Source organism: Thermobia domestica, chromosome 1, assembly GCF_964235325.1.
Source record: "Thermobia domestica chromosome 1, izTheDome1.hap1.1, whole genome shotgun sequence".
Lineage (NCBI taxonomy): Eukaryota > Metazoa > Arthropoda > Insecta > Zygentoma > Lepismatidae > Thermobia > Thermobia domestica.
The window spans coordinates 204398089-204419460 of record NC_137454.1 but is presented as its reverse complement, the minus strand read 5'-3'; the positions used below and the strand labels follow the sequence as shown (position 1 = coordinate 204419460).

The 21372-nt window shown below is 37.4% G+C and overlaps 1 long non-coding RNA gene across 1 annotated transcript; it reads right to left on the bottom strand.

Annotated features, from left to right (window-relative positions):
• Positions 1–9057: 9057 nt before the first annotated feature.
• LOC145667009 (uncharacterized) lies at positions 9058–19269 on the bottom strand. Its single transcript, XR_014127851.1, has 3 exons — positions 19057–19269; positions 13302–13440; positions 9058–9204 (listed from the first exon to the last, which is right to left on the bottom strand). It is a non-coding gene; the product is annotated as an uncharacterized LOC145667009 (long non-coding RNA).
• Between the last annotated feature and the right edge of the window lie 2103 nt (positions 19270–21372).

Genomic DNA, 21372 nt, shown 5'->3' with positions numbered 1-21372 from the left:
CTTATTTTATATCAAAAAGGTGTTTCCAATAGAAATCTTTAAGTTTAACGTCCCACGATTATGCCGGTTAGGCTAAAGGAGACGATGATAATTAGAAATGAGTGAAATGGTAGAATGAAGAAAGCGGGAGGAAACGGGAGAACCCCGAGAAAACCCACGAGCACGGTGTTTGTCCACTACAAAGTCCACACGGCGCGAGCTGGGATCGAACCAGGGACCCCAAGCACCGGAGGTGAACGCTCTACCACTGAGCCACCGCGCCCCCGTGTTTTCAATAGAGTATGGAGCATGAAGATAATATAGTGAATCAGATATCACGGCAAGCTAAGTGATTAGTCTAAGCCTTATAATTTACTGAATACAATGGAGATACATAAAATTTAACATTCCTTAATTGAAAGAAACTTTTCTTGCTTTGATGTAAGCAAATTTCTGTATCACATTCTAGTAGTCCAATGTTTCAGCCAATTCGTGTTCTATTCATATCATCGTTAGACCACTCAAGCGTGTTTCAGACATAGAAGAACGTGTGTGGTTTTTAATAAGCTTAAGTTTCGAAAAACTTCTTTCTCCACTTGCCACTGTTACCGGTAAGGTTAACAAAATCCTAATTGCCACACTGACATTGGGAGCAAAGTCGTGTTCCTTAATTAATCTTAAGGCGGCGCGGTGGCTCAGTAGTAGAGCGTTCACCTCAAGTGCTTGGAGTCTCTGGTGCGATCCCAGCTCGCGCCGTGTGGACTTTGTGGTGGACAAACCGTGCTCGTGAGTTTTCTCGGGGTTCTTCCGTTTCCTCCCACTTTCTTCATTCCACCATTTCATTAATTTCTCATCTTCACCGTTTCCCTTACGTCCCAGCACCAGCATAACCGTGGGACATAAATCTCAAAGATTTCATTTAATTTCATTAATCGTAAAATCTCTTTTGGTGAACTTTTAGGCTTAATTATAGCGGATAACGCTTTCAGTTCGTCTTCCAAATCACTGGGATTAATATGTTTCGATTCTTCGTATGTTAAAATGCTGGCAAGTTTAGTACAATTTTCAGACAAAAGTTCAGGTAGCATAATATCTTTAAGATTACTTAGATTGTAAAGAAAATCGAAATACTCGCTGTGATGTTTAAGTTGCTCAAACATCTCTCTTAAAGCTAACACAATCATGTCTAGAACTTTGTAATAAAAATCGATCTTGTATCTTGTTTGTGGATCTTCAATTGCTTCATCCTCTGCCTCGTACTGAAACTCTCTCTTCTTTCGCCTTCGAGCTTACAGTGTAGTACCTATCCGTGGATCATCCATATACAATGCCGATGCTAACTCCATCGCATAAACTAAGTAAGAACGAAACTTTGCATCATTCCTGCCTCTTTCAAAGCACTCAGATATATTTTCGAGAAACCCGATTGCATTCAACACATGAGAATGAATGCTTTGGAGACTTTTGCTTACTATGTTTATGTGGAGTAAAAAGTCATTCCGGATATCAAGTGAGCAAAGAAAAGTAAAAGTTACGGAGCTGGTTTACTATACACAGAGCATCGTGACTATTCTATCTGTTCTATTATCGTTACTTATTTGAAGTAAGGGATCATAAGCCTCCCCTATTTGGTATCTAACGTAAGTAGTCAGAGCATCAATTCGGCTCTCCTACTTTGTGGTGCTTAATGGTTTTAAAGTGAGACTACTAATATACTCATTTAGTATGGCCCAACGTTGAACTGACGCAAAATTAAAAAAAAAAAAACTTTTTAACTATACAAAAAAAAAAAAAATGAAACGGCGTACTAAGATGCTGTGGCTGCATCGTTAACGACAAGGTTTAGTGAATGACTACTGCAAGGAACATAGAAGACTCGGGAATTTATTTCTAAAATTCTCTCCTGAATACCTGAATGTTTGCCTTTCATATTGGAATCATTGTCATATCCTTGACCCCTCATGTCTTCGATAGGAATGTTTATTTCCTTTAGTTGTTTAATTATTTCTTGTCAGTCCTAGACCAGTGGTGTCTATTATCGGTACGAAACTAAGAAAGTTAGCAAATTTTTACAAGGCGTTTTCCATTATTGTGTGTAATTTATACACAACGAACTATTATGGCCATTTGCTCTGTAGCAGAAAGACGGCAAGGGAAATATTGAATGAGATACCTGTGGCTAGTAGTTTGATAACTGAAAATGAAGGGAATGTTCCGAATTTCATGAATGTGAGTGAAGTAAGTTCAATTACATTCTCAGTTGAACACAATTTTATTTTTCCATGTGGGCCTATAACGAAGCATTATATTTTGATATTCTTTTCTTTTTTCAAATTTTGCCGCCCATTGGAGTTGCCGCCCTGGGCGGTGGCACGGCTCGACCCCCCCTCGCGCCGGCCCTGCATCACGGTAAACGGCTTATTCGTTTGAAATGAATTTTGAAGCAATGTTCTATTGGATTTTCTCATGTCACATTGATTAACTTTGATACACCGGGCAGGGATTTGGGCGAAATCGTAGACTCTCACGTTAGGGGCTCTGGTGACCCCGCTAATTACCACAAGGTAATAATAAATACCTCATTGGAAAGCTTATGAAATACTGATTCCAGCGAGGTAACACTTGTACAATTCTCGCCTTATTCGTATAAAATGGAGAAGAAAGAATTCCTAAATATAAGAAAAATAGAATTTTGGGGCCCCGGTAACTCTTACAGTCACTCTACGCTGATAAAATGAAGCTAATGCTTAGACGATACACTTGTGACAATAATACAGAAAATAGTAGCTATTGTTGCAATACTCAGCGAAATAAAAATTCAGAACAAAATTCCTATAAAAATGCCGTGTATATATCATTTTGGAAACGCTGTTGCAGCCTTTCATGTTGTGGGCTCTCGTGGCCTCATACAGAGTCATGATTCATACATCGTTGAAAATCTTACCAATCATAGATTCCAACGATAGAATCATCATGGAGATCATAGAGGTAACAGGCTTGTGAACCAATTAAGTGGAAACGTTTTATATGGAACCATCCTGAAAGTAAATGTAATTTACGTTAAAAAATGAGACAAAAATTTGGCAAACTTTGCCCCTTCCCTACTCGCAACATACAAGCAACAAATATTTTTTGCAGCACATTAGTTTAATGGACTACTTCATTGCTTCACATACCGGTACCAATTTTTATGACTGTACCCCCAAGGGCAGTGCTGGACTGGCCACGTTGGCTACTTGGCGATTGCCAAGGGCCCGAGGCTCGAGGGGCCCTTCGGGGATCACGAAGCGTATTATCTCTAGGCCTTGGTCAAATTTTTGCCGCAGTGTATGAGTCTTCCTACCAAAAAGATCGCGGAAGCCTAAATTAGTCTTTTCGAAAGAAGTCTCCTCGGGTCCCCCTTGCTCATATCAGTACGGCCCCATGAACCAGTAAAACTTTAGGAAAGGCCCCCTCTCATTCGCTTTCACCTGTTGTCTCATGCGTACATCGTTCACATATACTACGCACTCCCCTCTCCAGGCTCTTTTCTCGAAAATGGACGAGTCATTTATGTCCTTTACTTTTTATGTTTACAGAAAAAGATTTATACCAGAATGTAGACAAAGAAAAAGTAATTGATTTGATTGCCTCAGTATTATTGTAATATTTTCTGCGATCTGTTTTGTACTACATATTTATTCAATACAGAAAATATGATTTTGTCACTTATCATGGTTTGTTTGCAACTGACGTGTTAAGTTTATATATATATGGAGGGCTTTAAGGACACGCGCCAAGGGCCCTCAACTTGGCCAGTCCGACACTACCCAAGGGACGAACGCCCACTCGAAAAACTGATGCAAAGAAAAAATAACACGAACTTTACCCTCCAGATCTTCGCTGTGGTACCCACACATACATAACATGCATATTGTAATGATTTGGTAGAGTCAATAATGGACCGAGATTTATCCCCTTCACCAATTTATTATAAAATTTGTTAAATACAGATGTCTTTTATTACAGATACTAAAATAGTGTCTATCTTGTTATTGACCAGATGAGAGGAATTAGGAGTTCTGTACGGTGCCCCTTCTCTCAAGGCAATCTCCAAGGCACCTGCTGGTTCTGATGAGTCTTAAACGATAGCCCCCTCAGCTCGAGGCAGCTTCGCGAGGTTTGGTTGTAGTAAGAATACCTAGTCCAATGCGACCTCGGGTAAGGATAGCTGTACCCCTAGTCCCCTAGTCCAGTGCGACCTCAGAGCTGGTGTAGGTTATCTGATCAGTTGGTCAACTGATGCTGGATCCCTTGGTGGTCGGGCTTTTATCTGTCCTCTTCGGGTCATTCCGTGAGGTCCGTCTTCTTTCGGCGTTCCTCGGTGTCTTTCGTGTCGGCTTCTTGTCTGCTAGGCTGTTTACAATCAATAGTACGTGTTGTGTTGACATGTGCTTTTGTCATGATGTGGGGATCCTTACACTCCCACTGGAAAAAATAATCTGGAAGATTATTTTGAGGAAAAAATATACACTTGTGATTAGAGATATTTTTCGGCACTATAACACTGACACATGTGGAGACACTGTATAGACACTAGAAAACATTATAATCACTATGATGCACTGAAAAATCACTATGAGAAAACTTGTTGCGATTACATGAAATGGTAATAACACTGTAGTTCCGTTCCAGCTAAGCAGGATCAAAGCAGTCTATCATTTCCCTCAAAGTGAGCAGAAGTGTCATCACTGTGATTAATAAATATATACCAGTTTATTAAGGGTTGGTCTCTATATTTATGTCACATCCGGTATTTGTAGTCTATATCGGTGGAGTCTCACTTTCGTAGTATTAGTAGGCGCCAGTGAATTAGGTCATCCTAGTGGTGAAGATATGTTTAACCAATCGGTTAAGTTTTGTTTTGTAACGGGGCTTATGAAAGGTGAGGCACAAATTAATTATTATTAGAACGAATGAAAGAAGAAGAATCGGTTTTGGAATTTGTAAACTTTTCTTTCAAAAAAGAAAAAAATATAGAATGTGAATTTTTGGTCACTCTGTATAATGTTGTCAAGAGCCTGATTTTAAGAACATCATGTATAAGGAGAAAAAATGACGTAATAAGCATTCATGTACTTTGTATTGAAGAAGCGATGTTGGAAACAAGAAAGCATTGTATTTCGACCTTGTACGGATTAATGACTTTTGAGACTAAAAAAGAGGAACAAATGTTGATCTTGCATTTTGCGAGAACGGAAATACTAATGTAGCGAAGTTAAATAACAGAATGAGATACAATTTATAGTTGAAATAAAGAAGTGCAATTTTATGTCAGTGCATCTTTTTTTCTTGTTGTTAGTCCTTCTGTTCTCGGTAAGTACTTGGAATTTATTCCAAAAATAGAATATGTTATGGGTTTGTATATTTGTACCTAATTGAAATTCATAATTATCCTAAGATGGAAGGAGATCAAAATAGTTTCAATAAAACTATTCTCCCTGAGCGAAGAACGGGAATTTCTTCGAGTTATAAATGGAGGATTCGATTTCTGTTTAATAATAATAATAATAATAACAATAATAATAATAATAATAATAATAATAATAATAATAATAATAATAATAATAATAATAATAATAATAATAATAATAGATTGTTTACGACACACGTTTACATTAGTGTCACGTAATATGTCTTCCAGCAGAATGGCAATTTTGGTGAGCCGTGTCGAGTCATGAACAATTCGTGCTGTGTCACGAGTAGAAAAAGATTGCTGAACACTGTTCTATAGACTTCCGAATTCATTTTCACCTGAATATGTAATGTACTCGCTGAAATGTATGGTCTTCGCACGAAAAATGAAATAGGTTTGTGGAAAATGATTTAACCCTCTTGCCTTTCGCCCTTCGCTTACGCATTTTTATGAAAGTTTCACTAAAAGTTCACCATTTTTTTTTTTTTTTTAAATATTTAGCATAAATTCTGACCCCATTCCAGTCCACTTTCTTAAGATACACTCTGTAATCAAAGTGATATCATAAAAACCCAGTTCGAAGTACGTGAAAACTATATTCCAAAATTCATTACAAACGATTCATCCGGTTTCAGGTTTGCAGTGATTTGATGACGTATAAGATCATTAATTTTTACATATTATATTTCGCAACCTTCATGTCCTTTTTTTCACTACGCTACACAGCTAACGGCCAATGCTCCCCTTGAAACGAATTCTTCAAGTTTGCCCCTGTATTTGAAAATGTTTGCTCTAAATGAGTAAAATAAACCACACTGAGAAAAAAAATTGTAGGTGGCATACTTAAAAACGTAGGTTACATTCGTAATTCCTGTAGTTTCTGGACTTAACGTACAACCGTATATAACATCCTGCAGCAAACGTATAGCTGAAAAAGTATGTATTATACGTACTGTCTGCATAAGTGCAATGACGTCATTCGTGTGACGTCATCTGCAGTAACAAGTATATACGGAGGTGATATCTAGCTTTGTGACGTCAGGGTCGTATGTAGCATGTGGGTTAATAATGACGACATACACTGACTATCAGGACGGAGCATGATTTCAAGAAGTATGCAATATATGTTCTGTACGTATGTTTCTTGCGTTCAACCCCGAGACAGCATCTATATTGTACTTGTGCCCCATACGTACGACTAGATACAGTATACGTATTGTACGTATGTATTATACAAATTTTCCTTATGTCGCACACAGCTTGTCCAGATACAGCATACAGAATATCCGTATGCACCATACAGAGTGCATATATGTAGCTTACAGACTGTCTGCATGCAGCATATAGATTATACGTATGTCGCGTACAGGTTGGCCATATGTAATGTATAGATTGGATGTATATAGCTAATAGGTTGTCCATATGAAATATACAGATTTTACCTGTATCGAATACGTATTGCCTTCTTGTAATGTATGGATCGGACATATGCAGGATCTAGAGTGTACGTATAGTGCACCATTATTAAAGTGCTGCAACATACTGCAAAGTGCATGATACATTCTTACTGTAATGTTGTCAAATATTGTTTTACTCTGTATGAAAACAAAAATAGCTTAAAATATGGTTGATCTCCTTTGTGCCAATAATAATAAAATTAACAATACTACACTTTTCAAATCTTAGTTTGGAGCAGTGAAACTGTCCAAAGAAATGTATTTACCTGCAGGGTGTCCTATAAGTTTGGGCTTCCTGCTAATTCGTTGGAAAGCTACTGCAAAGTCAAGTGTTGAAAAGTGACAAACGTTAATTTTAAAATTATGGGCACAAAGCAGGGGCGGATCCAGGACGGACTTCTGGGGGGGGGGCGGTCGGCGGTAATACTGCTACTTTTAAGAGCTCCAAACTTGTTATGGATGGGTTTATTTATATATAAAATAAGAAAGTTTCCTCTTGTGGGGGGGGGGCGATCGCCCCGATCGCCCCCCTCTGGATCCGCCCCTGGCACAAAGGAGGTTAACCATATATTAAACTATTTTCGTTTCCATACAGAGTAAATCAATATGTGATATATTACTGTAAGAATTTATCATATGGTTTGCAGTTAGTTAGTTGCAGCACCTCAATAATAATGCAAAATGCACAGCCTTATACAATCCTATATTCAAACTCAAACAAGATTTACGTACAATCATTTATTAAGCTGTTATCATCCATTGCTTGTACGATATAAAGATTATTTTACCTCATTCTTTTCCTTAATAGTATCTTCTACTAAAGTGCAGTTGTTACCACAAGAGGCCTGAATAGAATTTTCCAGAAATAACTTCTCTGTACATTTTAATTAACAGGTATTTTTTTTAAATGTCGCAATAATTAAAAGTGTGGTGTCAGCCGGAAACGCATTCGCTTACAATATTATTCCTACTCAGTACTCGCCATTAAAAATGAAACACCAAGAAGGAGACTGGGTAGATGCGCCAAAGTTCCCAGGCCGATACCTAATAGTAAGTGCAGAATACTCTTAAACGTTCGCTGTATTCGCTGTGTGACAACGTGGTGACAGCGGAGGCGTTGTGCAGCCATCGACTAAACATATTTATTCTTCCCTGCTATAGACATTCTGCAAATTTGGACTTTCCTGGATGCATCCTTCTTAGTGCAACATTTTAAGGAAAGAGCAATTTAACAGTCTCATACATTGCTTAAAGAAAGAGCAATGATTCTCAGAATTACTCGGAAGATATATATACACAATAATTTAAAACGGTTATTTCAAACTTTGCAATTCAAAGCACGAAAAGAACTATAGATAAAGGAACACTGATTTTAGCCAAATAGTAATTAGTAAACTCAATCACACTCAGTACCATTAGTTGCTTGGTGTTATCCGTAAGTCAGAGATCACGGTATCTCATTTCGTGTAGATTTTTGCATTTGTTTAACGCTAAAAATGTATTTTATCGCTAATTGAACCCAGTACCATATATATACCAACAGGACGTACCTTAGTCACAAGGTGACATGAGTGAAACACTAAACTATTCGATTGACACCTGCGGCCTTGTCAACACTAGAGAAAGTTACAAAGTGATTAAGTAAATACGGAACATAGTTCATACAAAGTATAGCGATGTATGAAGTCTCCGTTTCATACGACTTGGATAAAGGATACATCTGAAATAGCAACAAAGAAATATATAATGATTTCTCTGGATAATTTGGATTAGTCCAGAATTCGAACACACACACGCTGGTAAGTCCAACATTTTTTTTTTTTTTTTTTTTAACTTCGTTCTTCGGATTCCCAATAAAGTTGACTACTGAAAAGCTGAGTTATAGATTCTGTATTAAAACAACACCTTCGCTAGACATGTTCAGTATACACATTGTCTTACATACAGAACAATACATTAGTTATTAATGCATGTCTGAAATAATAGTGCTTCGTATAGAATTTTACTTCATCCAATCGCAATAGCACAAAGATAAAAAATATTGCTAGGGATAATGTTCTTATTACAGAGAAAAATAATTAAAATGACTTAACATAAACAATCATTTTCTTTAAACAGAGATAATATTTTATTATAATTTATGGAAGAAAGAAATAATTTGTAGTACAGTATCTTTATTAGGGTTATATATTCGTACAAAATAATGTAAGTACAACTGAGTCTGTCTTCAGAAAGGGCGTACTTTTAGCCACAACCTACACTGCTTCTTTTGACTGTCTTTCAAGCAGAATTCTGGTTTGATGCACGAAATACCTGCAACAAAAATCAGAAAATATTTAAAATGTTATATTCAGTGTGCTTAATTTGGTTGTACTTAACAATACAAAGTATCTTAACATTTTTGAGATTAAATGGACAAAATATGTTCGGTCAGGTATGGACTTTTGGGTTGCACGTAGAAAAACTATGAAGTGTTTATTGATGCTGAACAACAATTCAAAATGTATTACCATTCAAAAGTAAGTGGGTACCTCAATGGTGTTCGGGCTACCATGGGGTACCTAATGTCTGTATTTTTTAGATATATGAAAATATATGTCTCTAAAATGTAAGGAACTGACATCTGTTTACCGAAAACCTCAACTCGGTAAGCCTTATGGATATCGAGATATGGGAAAATAAAGAGCGACACTACAGAACTGTGGAGTTTGCGTACTAGATGGTGCAGTTTCGGAAACGTAATTACGAGGGCTTACAACAACCTCAAAAGTAGTTTCAATTAAATACACTACACACACGCCCTGATGGGGGTTTTCGGGTACCATGATATTCCCAGAACTCTCATTTCTAAATATTCTAAAATATGTCTTAATAACGTTTTAAAGAACGTTAGAGGTGTGTGTTTACCGAAACCGCAAGTCGGTACGCCTAACAGTTACCGAAATATGGTGAAATAAAAAGCGACACCATAGGTACGTGGAGCTTGCATATTAGACAGTACAATTTAGAAAATTAATTAAAATATGACTATCAAGATATTGTCAAATAAAGGGAGGATCCATATAGTTATGGGGTTTTCGTGTTAGGTGGTAAAATTTCCGAAACCGGTCATGTAAAGTTAATAAGCATCAGTAGCAATTTCATCTTAAAATAATTAGGTATTTCCATGGAGTTTAAGAACATCATGGGGTCTACCAAGATTAAATTTTAAAAGTTTTGTAAAATATATTTTGACATTTGTAAAGAGTATTAGAAATATGTATTTACCTAAAAGTTCCAGCTAGTACATCTAGCAGCTAGAGAGACACCATACAATAAAAGCGTATTAGATCTTGAAATTTCAGAAAACAATTATTGATCCTAACAAAAGTTAAATAAGATGGTACTTATATGGGTTAAGTGAGAACCTCAGACTCGTCAGTACAATTTCGATCGAAAGATTAATTCAGCTCTAAATTTTCTTTGGACAATTCCAAGCGTTCATCGGGCTCTGAAATAAAGTGAACATTTTTTGTCAATATCTAATATAGCAAGCGAGATATAAGGAATTATGTATTTTATGACGTCGTAAAAATAGAGACCCACATGGATTTGTACTTTTGAGTATTTGCTGTAAGAAGAAGAAATTTCAGAAAACAACCGTATATACCTTAATAGACAATTAAATGGGCGGGGGCACAGTGGCTTAGTGGTAGAGTGCTTACCTCTGGTGTATTGGGTTCTTGGTTCGATCCACGGCCAAGTCAGTTTGTAGTGGACATCGTATTCGTGGGTTTTCTCGGGGTACTCTCATCCCACCTTTGCATTCCATCAATTCTGTCAACAACATTCACTTGCTTTAATCATAATCTCCCTGAGACTAAAATGCATAATCGTGGGTCGCTACACTGAAATATTTCCTTTTATTTAATTTTAAAATGGGTTAAGTGAATACTCCAATAGTTTCTGCAAAAAAAAAGATTAGTTAAACACCCTACCACTAAGCTACTGTGTCCCCGCCCATTGAATTGTCTATTAAGGTATATACAGTAGTTTTCTGATTTTTTTTTCTTATAGGAAAGACCCAAAAGTACAAATATATAAAGATCTCTATTTTTACGCCATAAAATATATAATTCCTTTTATCTTGGTTACTATCTTAGATATTGACAGCGAATTTTCATTCTTTTGTACAGCTCGATGAACCATTGGAATTGCCTGAAGAAAACCTAGGACTGAACTAATCTTTCGATCGAAATTGTACTGAGGTACTGATTTAACCCATAGAAGTACCATCTTATTTAATTTTGTTGCGACCAATAATTGTTTCCGAAATTTCAAGCTTTTATTTCACAGTGTTTCTCCAGATGTTAGATGTACTAGCTGGAAGTTTTGGGTAAATACATATTTCAAATACTGTTTACAAATGTCAGATTATATTTTCAAAAGCTTTTAAAATTTAATTTTGGTAGACTCCATGATGTTCTAACACCCCATGAAGATATCTAATTACTTTAAGATGAAATTGCTACTGGTGTTTATTAACTTTCCATGACCGATTTCGGAAATTTTAGCATCTAACACGAAAACCCCTTAACTGTGTTGGTCCTCCCTTTATTTGACAACATCTTGATAGCCGTTAGTCATATTTTAATTCAATTTCCGAATTGTAGCGTCAAGTATGCAAGCCCCACATACCTATAGTTTATTCCCCCCCCCTAAAAAAATCAGTTCTTTACATTTTAGAGACATGTATTTCCATATATCTAAAATGCAGAAATTAGGTACCGCATTGGAACCCCATTGGAGTACTCACTTACTTTTGCATAGCAAGGTAAAAACGCCAGTGGTTCTCACTTTAAGTTTGAAAACATACTATTTTGTCTCTTCTCTGAGCATCGTGAATCTGTCGGAGCTGTACCATAGTTGGAAAGACTCACTGATCCTTCCTATAGTGACCATGTAGTCAGAATTCAAAAAGGAGTAGCCCTTGAAGGAAAAACAATATTTTAAAATCCTTGCACCAGTAGTCGTCACCTTAAAATCAAAATGTTCCAGTAGTAGTCAGGATTTTCTACCAGTGTTCATCACTCAAATAACTTGACAATTTATTCAAAAACGCACTGTGTATCAGTTTAGGGTTGAGAATACAATATAAAGTAGTAAGCTTAATAACTTTGCATCACTTTTAGCACTCAAGAAAGAAAATAAAAACGTTTTTACATACTTTTTAAAGCAATTTCAGAAAGAAAAATGTTAACTGAATTCAAAAGTTAACTGTATATCACTTCCACGTTAAGAGTACAATATTAAATACTATGTTTAATAACTATACGTCACTTTAAACTCTCGAGAATGAACATAAACAATTGTACATACATTTTAAAAACAATCTGAGAAACAAAATAAGTTAACTGAATTCAAAATTTAATTATACATCACCTTAAGCTTAAGAATACACTATAAAATGCTGAGATTAATAAAAAATGAAATCTTTAAGTTTAACGTCCCACGGTTATGCTGGTTAGGATAAGGAGACGGTGATAATGAGAAATGAGTGAAATGGTGGAATGAACAAAGTGGGAGGAAACGGGAGAACCCCGAGAAAACCCACGAGCAAGGTGTTTGTCCACCACAAAGTCCACACGGCGCGAGTTGGGATCGAACCAGGGACCCCAAGCACCGGAGGTGAACGCTCTACCACTGAGCCACCGCCCCCCTGAGATTAATAACAATGCATTACTGAAGAATGAAAACAAAAATGTTTTAGCTACCTATATTGTATTTACATGTTATTTCTCATTAACATTTTTTTTTTTTTTTGATAACTCATGATCAAGTCTAGGGATGCGCAAGAGAAAAGATTTGAGGTTGTCTCCTCTCGAAAAGGTGCCGCGAAAGTTGTCTCGTCTCGAAAACTGGATCCGTTTCTATTGGAAAAGCTCTATCTTGTCTCGAATTTCGTAACAAAAATTGTCTCGTCTTGTCTCGTGCGCATCCCTAATCAGGTCCATAGCCAAAAACTTCATTTCGGAGGGTGCTCGATAGGGCTTTGGGATATCCGAATTTAGATATAGATAATCGATGTCGACAAACTATCGAAACTTGTTCGAAATATCGAAAAATACAGCAATATCGAAATATAAACAATATCAAAAATCGAAAATATAGAAATATGAAAGAGATCAAAAATATGGATATATCGAACAAAAATGGATATATGATCTTGGAATACGATTTGGTGGAATAATGAGGGAGAAAAATAATCATTGATTAAATATTAAATTGAAAAGAAATAAGAGCCTGACGCTCAAATACTTATCTATCCGGCACCCATCTTGATCCCCATAAAATATCATGAAGTGCTTCATTGATTCTAAACCCAATAATAGTAATTTAACAATAAACACAATATATAATTTACTACGCACCTTGAAATGTAGAAATTAATGATTGTAATCCCCAGCTTTCCAATAGACCTTTGATTTCTCCAAATGAAGATTCGGATATCTTGTTTCTTCTCAAGCAATAATGGGTTACAATAATCAGTTGCAGTCCAAAGCCAAGTCACTAAGTTAAGCATAAAAATAAAAGAATTCATTAGTTAGATGCATACAAAATCCTACGCATGTAAATCCGAATCTACTTGTATTAAATTGTAAATTTAAACAAACTAAATTATACTACAGTTATAGTGACATCAAACATACATTAAATAAGGTATACAGGGTGTCTCAAAAGTCCCCTGACATAGGGTAACTCTGTTATTATCAGAGTTACAACAGAATGTAGGAGGGAAAAGCATATCCAATTATGATGTTTTCAATCTAAAGTGAAGGAATTTTTAAAATCAGATGACCCGTTTGCGCTGTACACTCTCTATGCGCCCAATGTGAAATGAAAATGCAACGTTGCCATTTACCTGGACCCACAACAGAAGTGAGTGAAGTTACTGTCTTTTACGCTAACATGTCGATGGCCAGCCCCCGTTTCAAACAGTAACTTCATTCACTTATGTCGTGGGTCCAGGTAAATGACAACGTTGCATTTTCATTTAAAATTGGGTGCATAAAGAGTATACAGCACATTCATCTTGTCCGATTTTTTAAAAAAGTGTTCACTTTAGATTGAAAACGTCATATTTCGAGATGTTTTTCCTCTTACATTTTGTCGTAACTCTGATAATAACAGAGTTACCCTATGTCAGGGAACGTTTGAGACATCCTGTATACATCATAAGAGGTTCTTTTCTTAATTCTACACGGATGTGATTTCATTGAATGTGAGGTGGGTGATACACATTAGGCCTTTTGGGAGTACGTCACACGGACGACCGTAATTTTGTGTTCAAAATTTTTATGAACTGGTGGGATATGTGATACATATGGCCACGGGCTAGAATTTTCTCAGTATGTCAAATATGCAATCAGATTTCATGCAGCTTAATTTGGTGAAAAGCTATTGCCAATTGAACGTTACATTTACCTCTTTCTTGCAGATGTTGAACCATGCCGTTAGCACGTGAGGAATGGATCGAAATAATCAAACTGTAGGGCGGGAGGAGTATATGTGCAGTGGTTGCCGATTGCAGAGTCATCCACAATGTGACTCTGTGTCACATGTTTCAGTGTCACAGTAATTAACTAAATTTGAGAAGACGGGCACATTCGTAAACATACATCGTAGCGGTTCAAACTCGCGGGACCTTGTTCCTTCCCCATTTTGAACCGGTACATGAAAATGCCATTTACTCCATGTTTGCCTGCGCCGATTTTGAAAATTCCTTCACTAATCGATTTCTCCCGTTGAGTACTACAAGAACCAGTTAAAATCTCGCGGGCCCTTTATTCTTCCCCATTTTGAACCGGTACATGAAAGTGCGATTTTTTTTCATGCTTGCCTGCGCCGATTTTGAAAATTCCTTCACTAGTCGATTTCTCTCGACGAGTACTACAAGAATCAGTTAAAATCTCGCGGGCCCTTTTTTCTTCCCATTTTGAACCGGTACCTGAAAATGCGATTTTCTTCATGTTTGCCTGTGCCGATTTTGAAAATTCTTTCAGTAATCTATTTCTGTCGTCGAGTACTACAAGAATCAGTTAAAATCTCGCGGGCCCTTTTTTCTTCCCCATTTTGAACCGGTACATGAAAGTGGGATTTTTTTTCATGCTTGCCTGCGCCGATTTTGAACATTCCTTCACTAATCGATTTCTCTCGTCGAGTACTACAAGAATCAGTTAAAATCTCGCGGTCCTTTTTTCTTCTCATTTTGAACCGGTACCTGAAAATGCGATTTTCTTCATGTTTGCCTGTGCCGATTTTGAACATTCCTTCACTAATCGATTTCTCTCGTCGAGTACTACAAGAATCAGTTAAAATCTCGCGGTCCTTTTTTCTTCTCATTTTGAACCGGTACCTGAAAATGCGATTTTCTTCATGTTTGCCTGTGCCGATTTTGAAAATTCTTTCAGTAATCTATTTCTGTCGTCGAGTACTACAAGAATCAGTTAAAATCTCGCGGGCCCTTTTTTCTTCCCCAAGCCAATATTTTTTTGTATATTTTGAATGTATTCAAGTATGGAACAAAAGTATTATATAATTCCCTTAGTAGGCTTCTCAACTTAATATTTTTCAACTTAAATTTTATTTATTTTAATTATTTATTTTCTTGTGACTCAATATTTAATTGCAATCGTTCATTGGGGAGAAGGGTGGCCATTCTCAAATATATAAATATAGTATTCTTAAAATTTATGTGTTCTCGTACTATTAGTTTCTTCCACTAGACCTGGAAATTGCAAAATTAATACCTGGAAAACCTGCAAAATTCAGGGAAATTGAGTTCCATATTTATGTATGAACACTGCTATTTACAATTTTTTTTTTTTTTTCGAATAGGGAGAACTGTACGAAAGGGTGGTTTGAGAATAGTATAACAGTAGGTTTCTGGGAGTGTTGTTCGAAATGAAATCTTTAAGTTTTACGTCCCACTATTATGCTGGCTAGGCTCAAGATGACGGGGTGTTGTTCGGTGGGGGTCAATGTTGCCAATTTTGGGTAAAGTCGCTAAATAAGGGGAATTCGACCTCAACGATAGCGCAGGGTGACCATAAAATTTTCAGTTAAAAACGGGACAGGTTCTTGCAACACTAGACTTTTAGATCTACCTTTGTTCTTATCAGTGCCTTGATATCAGAGTTCCCCCTCTCTCTCTTCGTTACAGAGCGGGTACTTATGAAAAAGGAAAGACACGTTGAAGTTTGTTTAACACACAACCAACTGCTAAAACCTCTGCTGCCTTTCGAGCAGTACTGCGAACTATAGAGTATTTTTAATATAGGGATTTTCAGTTCAATTTTTGCCGCTTTGTTATTATTAATACTTTTAAAAGGAGTAAAGGTACTGGGTTTGTTATTTACTTCTTTCATTTACATAAAACGGGACGAATACTACTTTTTTCCATCTACTGACGGGACGGCCGCGACACGCCCCTAAAACGGGACTGTCCCGGTCAAAACGGGACGTATGGTCGCCCTACGATAACGACAAAAAAAAAAAATTCCGATTGGAGACTTTTTTGGGTGATTTTTAAATAACGATTTACCTACTTACACATTTAGCGACTTTTTGCTGCAAACAAAATGTTCATCTGTAGAGAAGCATTATTAGTTCAAAACAGTTTTTACGTTATTTTTTTCTGTTTGTTTGTTTTAATCAGCGCAAGTGATGAAGAGTTTGGAAATACAGCGTACTCACTACTCCACAGTCCTGCATTGTTATGTTACCCTTGCCCTCTAACGAAGAATAACTACAAACTTGATGTCCTTTAGTTCGCAGAGTTTCCGTTGAGAGACACACGTAATACATCATTACCGATAGCAACAAGATTAGCTATAGATGCGTGAAAAAAGGCGAAGAAGGTGTTTGTTATATTTGTCCTCTGGGGTCTTTTAATTATTCTGCACTTTTTCTTTTACAAAAAATTGCTTAACGTAAGTACTGTAGTGTTAATTATTTCGGAACTATTTTGACCACAACATGAACAAAAGTACCCGAAACAACCTGAAATGATCCCTGAATTAAAGGATTGGTTGCGCCCTGTTTACAAAGATGTGAATAGAACCAGCGGCGCAAATCTCTCTTCAACATTGGGGGGGGGGAGGGTTAGACCGTTACCATACTTTTTTTGGCGATGTCCAAAATACTTATGAAGTTGAAAAACAATGTTGTGGAGGATCAGAGTTGTCTTTAGCGTTAGGAGGCTGCAGATTTGAGGCTTATTCTGGGGGACATCTCACGTTCCTTTGTAGCAATCGGACAAAAATCATCAAATTTCTCCCAAAAAACACATTTCAAATCGGATTATTTGGGAGAAGTCCCCCTCAGTTCCAAGATTGGAGGGGACATGTATCCGTCATCCCCCCCCCCGGGATTTGCGCCAGTGAGTAGAACATATTGTTTAGTTTACATCTACAACTTTTACAATGCTTATAGACAATGAATTTCTCGATTATTTCTTATAGCGACTTTTCACCCAAAATTGGAGTCGTCACCTCTCGTTTCGCAAACTTATTGCCAACATTTTAGAAACTGGTTGCGGGGAGAGCTACAATGGATGATTCAAGTTATTTCGTCGCTTCCGCTGTGAACCTAAGTACAAGATTCCAAAAGTCACATTTTTTTGGTTCCAAACAATATGTCTGCTGGGTGAAAGCATAGACTGGAATGTGTTGCCTTTCCTACCTTAACTTTAATCCCATAGTAGCTCCTTTCCCAAAGTTAAAAAAATGCAATTCTTCCTTTCTTAATAGTACTTATGACCCAAAGTATTACGTAAGCATTGTATGTTACTTATGTAGCTCACAGAGCCGCAGCTATGGGCAAGCAAGCAAAGCACGTGTCCCGGGCGCGTGGTTGGAGGGGCGCCTAAAAGAGAGGTTATATATTAGTACTTTTCCTGGCGGTATTTAATACTTTTCATCAGAGTGCGAAATCATGAAATCAAAGTGAGAGGAAAAAATGAAATGAAATCTTTGAGTTTTACGTCCCACGATTATGCCGGTTAGGCTAAAGGAGACGGTGATTATGAGAAATGAATGAAATGGTGGAATGAAGTAAGTGGGAGGAAATGGGAGAACCCCGAGAAAACCCACGCACACGGTGTTTGTCCACCACAAGGTTCACTTGGCGGGGCTAGGATCGAATCCGTGACCCCAAGCACCAGAGGTGAACGCTCTACCACTGAGCCACCGCGGCCCTAAAAGTGAGAGGAGACTGGAGGAGTGAAGAGAGAGAGAGAGAGACAGAGAGAGAGAGAGAGAGAGAGAGAGAGAGAGAGAGAGAAGAAAACGCTCGCACTTTTACACTTCAAAGTAAATTAAGTCATTTATTTTTTCTGTCCCCCTCCTCCCCCTCCCCTAAGTTCTACTGTCAAAGTAAATGGCTAAAAACACTCCCAGGCCAGAAGCGCATCTACGTTGGAAATTTGATCGAGATCGTTCGGTCGGTGCAAGAGATTAAGAAAAAATGAAATGAAACCTTTGAGTTTTACGTCCCACAGTTATGCCAGTTAGGCTAAGGGAGACGCTGATGATGAGCAATGAATTAAATGGTGGAATGAAGTAAGTGGGAGGAAATGGGAGAACCCCGAGAAAACCCACGCACACGGTGTTTGTCCACCACAAGGTTCACTTGGCGGGGCTAGGATCGAATCCGGGACCCCAAGCACCAGAGGTGAACGCTCTACCACTGAGCCACCGCGGTCCCCGGCCGGGAATCGAACCCGGGTGTCCCACGCCAAAGGCGTGTTCATTAACCACTTAGCCACGAAAGAGCTCATCTGTGAGGCAGTGTAAACCCCCCAAAAAAGAAAGAAAATAAACGCACACTGGATGTTTGCGCAACTGAGGATCAAAACATTCTCAATGGAGTATGAGAAATAGTAAATCAATGTGTGCTTTTGCTTATTCATTACTTCGTTAATACTTAATTCCTTCTAGAAATAGTGAAACAATACTATGAAGAAACACTAATTAAACTAATAACAATTACGTTGTATTTCTTACCATACCGTTTTTACCACCCATAGAATTTCAATCTAGCACTATACTGCATTATCACGCCGTAACGAAAGCTGAAATTCAAAGACATGGCACTCGTTAACTGTTGAAGCTGTGTTGTAGCTACCTGTATATCACGCGGCCTTCGTTGGTACTCCTCAACATAAATACGTCACAGCCCAAAGCCAGGAAACATCACAAACAGAAGACAGGGGCACAAGCAGTGCCTGACACTTCACGAACTCAAACCCACCAAGACTCAACTCAACATGACCTTCAATTACGTTCTAGAAACCAAACCAGTGCTAAGGCACAAACTCACCAACTTCCTATATGAAAACACAAGAAAAAAATCTAACGTTTTGGTTCCAAAGTGATGACATAACAATAATACTAAAAAGGTTTTAATTTTCAGTAACCCAAACATTAATTAACTAGGGAACATAACAAAGCAAAAATAAATAAATAAAAATAAATTAAATTAAAAAATAAAAACCTGACAAGTAAGCTCTCCCTGACTACTTTTTTTTTTTAAATTTCAGTGAGGCTGTAAAATATGTCAATATCTTCGTTATATATATATATATATATATATATATATATATATATATATATATATATATATATATATATATATATATATATATATCATTGTAAACAAGTTCTTTAAACAAAAGAAAGCTCTGAGAGCGCTTACCTCTGACGCGGTAGGTCCCTGGTTCGATTCCTGCTCCCGACAAATAGGCTTTTGGTGAACACTGTAGTTGTGGTTATTCTTAAGACTTTCCAGTTTCCTTACATTTTCTTGATTCCACCATTATCATGTATCTCATCGTCACCTTCTCTCTTACATTGATGTACAATCATGGGGCGTTAAACTAAAAGAAAAAAAAAATCTTGCAAATATCCTAGTAAAAATGAGTTTTCTAAACTACACTAGTGGCCCCGCGTAGCGTATTCGCTAACGCTCTCGCCTTCGGTGCGAACGGTCCCGGGTTCGATCCCGGTGGAGGAACTCGGTCGAAAAAGTATCAAAAGATTTTAAGTCCAGCCATCCTGAATGAGGTTTCCTTGGCTTTTCCTCATTCACAGCAGGCAAATGCCGGAGTGGTACCTAACATATAGGTCCCAAGCCGTTTTCTCCCTTCCGAAATCCAAAAATGAAAATGAAATCTTTGAGTTTTACGTCCCACGGTTATGCCGGTTAGGCTAAAGGAGACGGTGATGATGAGTAATGTATGAAATGGTGGAATGAAGAAAGTGGGAGGAAACGGGAGAAGCCCGAGAAAACCCACGCACACGGTGTTTGTCCACCACAAAGTTCACTTGGCGGGAGCTGGGATCGAACCCGGGACCCCAAGCACCAGAGGTAAACGCTCTACCACTGAGCCACCGCGGCCCCATTTTTCCCCAATCCATTCTTCCCTTCCTTTCCCCGGATAGTGTGATCACCGAGGGAAGTCATCCCTCATATGCGACGGGCTAACAAGGCCATTGATGCCGAAAGCCCAGAAATCTAAATCCTAAATCTTCACTACACAAGGGAATTTTCGCGCTGAAAACGGTTTATTAGCAATTATGTTAAGCAGCCCTGTAGTAAATCTGCACCAAGTAATAAATCGTCACATATAAAACGGAATGAATAAACACATAACATTCATTTTGCTACCTTGAAATGTAAAATGTTTCAAAACATTAATATTCAAAGATTTCTCAAAATTCAGATTCACCCATTCCATTGTCCTCAATCATTAACGAGTTTTACAATAGTAAGAATTGTATTCGTAAACTACATTACTTACTTAGTACTATATTAAAGCAAGTTACACTAAAAGAATATATAATTAATGGAATATTTAACTAAAGTAATAGTTAACTAGTGTACTTACCCAAGCATTTTTCCTTCCTCTCTTCTTTTCCGTTTGTAAACAACCTCGTTTCGCAAGCAAAAGACGGTAGTTCAATGACGTCAGCCATGGCGAAAGAAAGAGGTGTCTATAGGCGGCCTGGATCTCACACACAGATGGACGTATATAACATATAGCTGAAGTATTTAACATACGTATATGTATGTAAAATACAGAAGATTGTTAGAAGTCAGACATCCTGCAGCGACATGATGTAATATCTAAGCGGGTAAAAGGCAGTACCTGTGTAGCATATGGATAAAGTACGCTCCGTACAGATTTCCTTAGTAAACATAACGAATCCTTGTATTTGTACAATATACCGCTGTCCGGATAATGGATTTTTCTCAGTGTATGACAAAATTATGTAAAGAATATTAATCGAAATTCTTCAGTATAATCCAAGTGATGCATTGAAGGTAAAATTATGTCTGCACTAGTGGAAATAATTAACAATAAAATTAAGTTACACAAAGTTATTACAATATGCAAATAATTTTATTCAGGAATCATTTATTATCGTACAGCAAGTATCA